We start from the raw sequence: 8,642 nt of genomic DNA on the forward strand, positions 1-8,642 counted from the left end.
TTACTAGTGTTGCCCATATAGGTCCTTCAGATATATCCATATCATACGAAGCCCAGAAAAAAGGACCAGACCCAGTTCAAAATATGTCCACATTCACTCACACTTTCACTCACTCTCTCACACTCGTGTTCTTGTTCTGTCACGATCTCCCTGGTGGTCGGCACAGAAGGTAGGGAAACATTTAGAGAATGTGAGAGAGAGTGAACGAGAGCGAATGAATGTGGGCACCGGATCAATGAATTTCGTTCCCGAATTAAAAATGGCCCCGAACGTACCGAAAAAAATGTTTTTTGGCCCATTTGCTGTACAATGACGCTATAGTGTTGGATGGTTAACACAGTGGCCCTTCATAACGCCTAGGGACGTGGAAGCGAACATAACATTCCTGGTTTCATGGCTAGACCTCGTTGTGATAGCAGAGATAAGGATGATTTGATACTTTTTATTTATAAATCTCACAATCAGCAGAGAATTACTTTTTCACGCTGTATACATTTTTTTTAAGCCGGAGACAAAAAATTAGAATTTCAAATAAATAAGAAGGCTTCCTCGCATCGTGCCTATATTGTTGCCGAAATTTTCTATACCCTTTGGGTTAATTATATTTAGCTTCTATGTTGCAGCTTCTCAACATTAATCAATATACATCCTCATATTTGGTGACTGCGGGGATTGTTTGAAGTGGAATAAGTGATGCAAGAATAATTATAAATAGACATCCCCAAAGCACAGTAAGCAACGATGCATACCATGAATAAATTGCTGTTGTTCATTGCAGGAAGCCAAGGAACAGCACATAGAATGTTAACTTACAGCGATTGTGTGAAAGAGAATGTGCAGATCCTTAAAATCGAAGAAAAAACACAAATAAAAAAACTCTTCTGAAAAAGAATATCAGTCGGAAGATGCCATGGACCCAAAGAAAATATAACTCAAGGTTCCTTGGGGCTTATTAAATAAGTAATGGTATTTTAAGTAAAATAGAGAGCTCAGGTTTTTTTTTATGGATGTTATGCTTTATACTGTGTTAAGTATTAAGATACCCAGACACTATTCAGATTACAAATAGATCCCGTCCTACGTGTGTTCTGATGGTTCAATGTTCTACTACATAAAACATTGTGTCAATCACTCACTGGGGATGTGTCAATACACCCAGATACAAGGTATCATAAAAAAGAAGCAAAGTGGATTTTTTTGGAAGCAAATGTAACAGCGTATAGAAGTTTTTAAAAATTCTTATACGCCTTACACCAACTTAAAGAAGAATGGCAAAACTTGGCAAGCTATTGCACCGGGGCACTGGGGTCCCTCCCTAATAGATAACGGTGACTGTTCTTGTAACGCTGATCTTGACTTCTTTCCTCGATCTCTTTATTGTTAGAAATTAAAATTTGCATTATTATAAAGAAATTATCAAAACTTTACAAATGTCTCAACTCCAATATGTTTGCTTCCCAACATAGTTAACCGCAAACCCAGTCACAGGGGCAACGTCACCCCTCAATAATAATTTCTCCTGGTAAGGTAGGGGTCCCATCTGCCTTTGTTTGCCCCCTAGGACAGAGGGCGCCAGACTTCTCCTGCACAGTCCAGCTGGCTTGGTGCCTCGTTGGGTAGATGTAAGCCGGAGGTCTACAACTCAACTTCCAAGAGCATGAAAACCTATTATTGACTAAAACGGAAAATATTATAATTTGATAATGGAACATGGTTGAATGCCCTACAACCAACAGAGGGGCAACTGATTGACTCCTGCACACATTTGATATTAAGATATAATACTTATATATAATATATATATATATATATATATATATATATATATATATATATATATATATATATATATATATATACATGTAATAGATATATATATATATATATATATATAATATACATGTAATATATATTATATATATATATATATATATATATATATATATATATATATATATAGTTAGTTAGTTATAGTTGTTAGGTTGGGAAACGACTTGCGTCCATCAAGCTCAACCCTTTTCCTATTCCTCGTTAACCGCTGTTGATCCAATATATATATATTGCAAGTTTGGGGACATAGATAATTAAAACAGAATTTGTATCCCATTATTGTTGGTATTACTTCTAAACCTAACACATTTTATTAATATCGCACAATTTACTTTTTCTATATTTATGAAGTGTTTTATGCATGTTTTATGTTTTTTTATGTAAAATGCGCAGCACATATCAGTAAGGTTTCTCTCTATCTGATTCTGCAGTATTAAATAACAATTAATAATTAATAATTAATCTGTTGCTTCCTAGATGAAATCCTCTGGCAAATAAAACCGACGGGAAAGGACTCAACAAAGACTTCATCAGCTCAGCCATAAAGCATTTGCAGGTCGCCAACAGGCTGCAACATCCAAGTATCACATGATCATTAATGCGGACCCCCAGATCTGCAGATGAAATAGGTTTTTCCAAAAATAAAAAAACATACTTTTCCTCAATATAACACCCTGGACCTTTATTACACAAAGTATTTCATTCTCAATCGAAAAAAAAAATAATAATAATGGGACTTTCCCTTTAAAAGTAAAATATGCCCAGTTACACCCAAAAAAACATATAAAAACAACGATCTATCTCAAAGAAAAAAATTCCAATTTAAACATTATAAAAAATACAGTGAGGCATATGAGTAATAAGCATCTTTTTTTTCCCATATTGCCCCTTTAAACATATGCTCTTAAAAAATAGATTTTTTAAATCAAACTCAAAAGAGTTTTTAAAGAACTATGCATCAGAAATAAATGGCTCAGAATTCTAAATTGGAATTCTAATAAAAAATATGCACTGTGTAATAAGAAGCACGTTTACTTTTTTGGTGACAAAAAAAAGGAAAATAATAGAGAAAAAGAAAAAAAAAGAACAAAAAAGTGCTATGGGGCGATTTGTCAATGAGCTATATGCCGAATGCAGCAAGCATTTCATTTGGATAGCTGTGAATTATCTGATTCCCTTGTTTGACAAACAACAAACTTCTGAATATATTTTACCATTTGAATAAAAAGCCTTTTTCACCCCCGAATCCTAAAGCCTGATTTCCCCCGGGGCTTATTAACATGCAGCTCACAACGCCAGTCACCTACACTGTTGAACTTGGGATCCAATAACCTTCAAAATGCTACTGGTTATTATGTGTCAGAGGGCAGATTTATGATAAACTAACTTTGAAACCAAATCATGAATTCCTGACAATTGTTCGGCTTCCAGTAACACCGTCTGCTAATTTTATGATATCTGGCTGTAAACCTGCAAAATCGGACGGGGAAACGGACCTCTGTCCGGCCTTTTGTTGCCTCTAAGGTTTCCACTCCAGCTGTGAAACAGTTAAAAAATATATATTCTCATGTGACCTTGCCGTACACGTTAATCCAGGTGTTTTTTTTTTTTTTTTAACCCTTTGAACATTTATGGGTTAACCGCTTACATACTGGAGCGCACACCTTGCAGCCTATGTAGAAAGATGAAGGGAGGTCTCCGAGGGAGGTAAGCGGGTTAGCAGGGGTTACATTAAGACATATATAATACAATGTAAAAATCTAAGTATATATTACAAGCTGTTAAGATTTAAATAACCCAATAAAAATATGATAGAGAAGAAAATGCATTGTTTTGTTTTTTAGGGGTTTTTGAGGGGGGAAATCAGATGACCGCTGATGACTGCAGATACATACCTCTCAACTATATATATATAACGGCGGAGGAGAAACGGTTTTGTTTTAAGGGGTGTAGACCGAGGGGCAGACATTTTTTTCCGGGCTTTTTATGTGACCTCGTTAGCTATTTTTAGGGATTTATGTGATTGAGAAAGACATCCAGCCGTATAATCCGGGATCGGCTGGGAGTCTCCGGGTCACTCTCCTCTTTCTGTAGAGGAGGAGGAGACATGTTTAGCCCCGCCCACCCAATCTTTTATTGGTATTTGGGGTGCGACCAAATAGCTCCTCCCAAAGAAAGAAGTGGCGTTTGATGCTGTTATTGTTAAGAACGGGAAAGAGGCTGAGATCTAATGTATGGAAGCTTTATTTTACAGAGAGGGCAGTAGATACATGGAATAGCCTCCCAGCAAAAGTGGTAGAGGTTAATACGTGAGGGATTTCAAACATGCATGGGATCGGCATATGTCTCTATAATCTAAGACGAGACCAACGGCTGATAACGGGTCTTATCTGCCGTTAAATGAACGAATGAACGAATTAATTCTTTCCTTGTCTATACTGCGTATGCAGAGCGGGGGGCTCTTAGTACGCTTGTAATATACAGTGTAAGAGTTGTGTAGTCTGCGTTGCTATATTAAACCAGTGATCTGATAATCTAATATCAAAGCTCAATAAAAACGAGAGAGCAGATAAGCGGCTCCACAGCCCCGGTCTAAATTACTTTCTCCAGCCGAGGATACACGCGCAGCCGCTGCAATAAATCAAATGCACTTATCGCATATCTGCTTTGCATATACGCATGCACTCGCAGGCGACATGCATACATCCGTCACGCAGGACGGCGCATATTACAGCCATAAATAAAGCCGGACGTTCCAGCGTCGCATGAAGAAGCATAAATATGCCCGTGACGTTCCACGGCTGCAACGTCCCCGACAAGCTGCGGTACAAACATATGCCTACATTACCCTGTATTCTTACTGGGGGAGGGGTACCACTGCTGGGGGCCACATAATCCGGGGCCCGCTGAACCTGGTGCTATCCCTACCGTAAGGGAGAATCATTCCTCAGCAGGTGATACCCGCCATCAAAAGATTATTTAAAGAGTGGGCCGCCGCCGCCAGGGACTGCCGGGGAAAGCCCATGCTTGTCGGCAGGTATGGCAGTCACAATTTATCTTGATATTCCTACTGACCTTGAACACTCAAAGAGGAAACACTCAAAACGAGTGCATCCTAGCAATGGTTGCTGATGGATGACTATCCCGCTATCACTTCTTATTTATATATATATACATACATTTATCCCAAAGTTTCTGTGAACAAAATGTACTTTAGGAAATTAGCATTGCTTAGACGCTGCCAGTAATGTACTCTAAAAAACTAAACATTTATGATTTGTACGAAATGCAAAAAAGTATTTTCAAGCCCCCGAAAATACCTTTATAAACATAAATTACCACCCGGGCGCAGCGCTCACAGAACTGATTTGAATGCCGAACTTTAAGTAGTCAATAAATTTGTCTAGAGAGATAATTTGTGGGGTTGGCAAAAATAAATCAAATAGTTTATGTTGGAATTTCTGCAGATTTGTGGATATCCTGCGAAATCATCAATCCTTACAGAATAATGCAACATAGCAAATGCCTCCCCCGGGAACGCGTTTTACGGTTTCAGAATATAGACTTCCTTCAGCTATTAAATGGTTTATTTTGTTGCCTTTTGGGACCTACCTGAAATTGAATTTGGAGACTCTTGTCTGTTATTATGAATTTGCTTTTATACAGTATATACACGACAATTTACAATGACATTTCAATAATTCTTCACCGTGGCGACCCACAAAGGGTGTCCGCCATGCCTGTGAGTGTTGGTAGTGTAGAAAGCGATGGATTTCCACATGGGGTTGGCTGATGACCATACCTGGGAACTTTCAGGAATGGGTCACCCTGAAACCCATCAAAAATGATGTCACCGCATACTTAATGTATGTAATAATTTTATACCAACCATATTGTTATATTACGAAGATGGTGTTAGTGGAACTATGTATGTATGTATGTATGTGTATATGTGTAAGTGTATGGTGTTAGAGTGGCTGCATGTGTGTGTATGTATGTGTAAGATGTTAGAGTGTGTGTGTATATGTATGTGTAAGAGTGGAGCTGCCCCTGACCATAATCATACCGACCCATATCATAATCCATTCCAACGCTGGAGTAGTTCCTTCCCCCAGAGAAATGATTAGAAACCCGGAGACTTCCCAGGTATGCTGACAGCGCAAGTGGGGCAGGCGGCTGGGAATCCCCGTCCGTATACTACAACGTTATGCGTGCGGCCAGGAATATCCAGCCTGTGACACCCCATCCGCCGCTGGTTAATCAAACCGTTTAATTGCACAGTGAGAGATCAACATTATCACTCATCGTAGTATTGCCTAATATCTACATTTTTATTGCTTGTGAATAAAATAAGAGATGAACTTTTCGGTATTTCATTAATTTCCCTACAAGAACATCAAAAAAATGAGTATCACAAAGGCTGGGATGATCTCAAAGTGTATGTCATGAAATATATATGGCATTATACACACAATGCATTAAGCTATTTATGTTGACATTGCGAGTTGGGGCTATGATTTCAAGCAATGAAGACTTTAAAGGACATGAATGGTAAAGGAAAACGAATGTGTTTCTGACTTGTTTTCTCCATGGAAAAAGTGCTGCATAAATAGCTGTCAGCCTGCGCAGTAAAGGCTTTAGAAGTGGTCTCCAAAGATTGTCTGTGATGAACGCTGATAATTAAGGGGTATCAGTACCTGTAAGGAGGGAGAAAAAGTGTAATGAATCTTCTGATCAGAATACGCGAGTGCTACAACGTTACGCCCCACAGAGCTCTTTTGAATAGGCATCAAGGGCACTTAATTAGATAAAACTTGGGGTAAAAGCATTTTTCATCCAAAGCTTGGTGGGGGCTGTACATTTTCAATTAGAATAGTTGTGCACAGACCCTGATAACCTGTGTGGTTCTGATGAGGTGCAACTGATGAGCTATGAACCAAGCAGAAACTCTGTAGCAGCAAATGACTGCCTATAGGCAGTACAGCTCTCCAGCCTTATCGAGACAGTATCGCTTCATGACAACTGATAGAAAAAGAAGGGGTTAAAGGGAACTCCACCAAGTAATGTATTCAGGCAGCTTCAGATTTGCCATCTGTATAAGTACTTGTTCTGTTATCTGAGCCCAATCTACTAGACAAACACCCTTACTCCTTATAATACTACATGTGAGAAAACAATTGAATAGCTCAGTCTTAATCACCCAGCCTGACACACTGACTAATTAAAGTCTATGGACAGGGGAGTCTCACTTTTACGTGACCTCGCTGTAAGTGAAGCTGCTTGTACACTGTGACAAAGGCTGGTAGTAGAATTACTTTCAAATACCCTGGGGTGTCAAGTTTCATGGGGTAAACCGAATTGGCTGGCTTCAAAAATGGTCCAAATATGACATAGGCACAGGATGACAAGATGTCAAAATTCTAAGTAAAAATGTAATAATTCTTAAACCCATTAAGGACCATGCATTGTGAGCCCGTTCATGTACAGGCTTTGTCATGAATGGGTTAATTATGTATATTAAGCCCATTAAGATTTAAACCTTAATCAGTCTTAGATTCAGGAGTCATATGCCGATTCCATGCAAACTTAAATTCCTTCACTGTATTAACCTCTGCCACTTTGTGAGGAGGCTGTTCCACTTATCTACCACCCTCTCAGTAAAACTTTGTTACATTCCATCTAAGCCTCCGACCATCTACCTTTAGATTATGGCCTCTTATTGTAACTTTTTTCCTCCTTGCCAAAGATATACATTAACTAGTAATACATTTTTTTCCCTCATGACTGGGAACGCAGTGTGCAGGCTTCACTCAGATGCATTTTATTTGTGTATTTTTTTTTTTTTTTTTAGCTCTTGTGTATATGGTGAGATTTGCAGAATAATCAGATCATCATGAAAACAAACACTATTGTCCTTAAGGATATTTTTTTGTGATCTGATAAGTTTTATTCTAAAATCAAAAAAAACATCCAAACCTGCCACTGGCAATACATATTCCTGTGTGAAAAAAAAACGTTACTAGATGTGGAAAGATTTTCAATAAAGAAACCCACTCATCTAATTGATTCGCAAACACCACTTTGAAATAAAATGTATTAGGAAGACGCATGTGTGTTCTTTCGGGGCATACAGGTGAAGCACGCACTGGAGTGGGAGCAACACCGCCGGGATCTCTTCTATGCCAGCATTAAAGAGGAGTGTGCATACCTCCCAATAGTCCTAGGTTTTGCAATCAGTCACAATTTTCAGGCACTATCCCATGTAGGTGCCCTGCTTCTGTGGGCCTAGAGGATCATGGGTCAGTTGGGGCAGACTTTCGAATTACCCCTGACCAGGTCAGGGGGCTGTAAATTCATTGGAGGTCTGTGCTGTCACAGTAAGACTTCCATTGAAGCTCTCATATGGCCGTGCATCTGTCCCTACCAGTTTGACCACCCATTCCCACCCTATTCCACCCCCATCCCCACCCCTTGCCACACCCATCAACCACCTCTTGTCACGCCCATCACCACCCCTTGTCACACCCCCAACAAACAGGTGTCCTGATTTGGATATGAAATGTCACCGTCATCCTTTCAGCCAGGATATAATGTCATCAGAATGAGTGAGTGAGAGTGAGAGAGAGGATGAGTGTGTGTGTGCGTGTGTACAACACCAGTAACGTGTGAGGATTACATAATTAGGAGGAGATTTGAAGCTTTGGGTATTCCACCCATTAGCAACAACACATACCGCAAAATATAAAATAACACTGAAAACACCGAAATACATTTTAGATGACGTTGGTAGAAAAGCCGTCAGCCAATAAACG

General features: G+C 39.1%; 1 long non-coding RNA gene across 1 annotated transcript; it reads left to right on the forward strand.

Moving 5' to 3' along the window:
* The first annotated feature begins 2,601 nt into the window (after positions 1-2,601).
* On the forward strand, positions 2,602-3,076 carry LOC128503408 (uncharacterized). The gene is made up of 2 exons (XR_008355241.1): positions 2,602-2,673; positions 2,746-3,076. It is a non-coding gene; the product is annotated as an uncharacterized LOC128503408 (long non-coding RNA).
* The last annotated feature ends 5,566 nt before the right edge of the window (positions 3,077-8,642 follow it).

This window comes from Spea bombifrons, chromosome 8 (genome assembly GCF_027358695.1).
Source record: "Spea bombifrons isolate aSpeBom1 chromosome 8, aSpeBom1.2.pri, whole genome shotgun sequence".
Classification (NCBI taxonomy): domain Eukaryota; kingdom Metazoa; phylum Chordata; class Amphibia; order Anura; family Pelobatidae; genus Spea; species Spea bombifrons.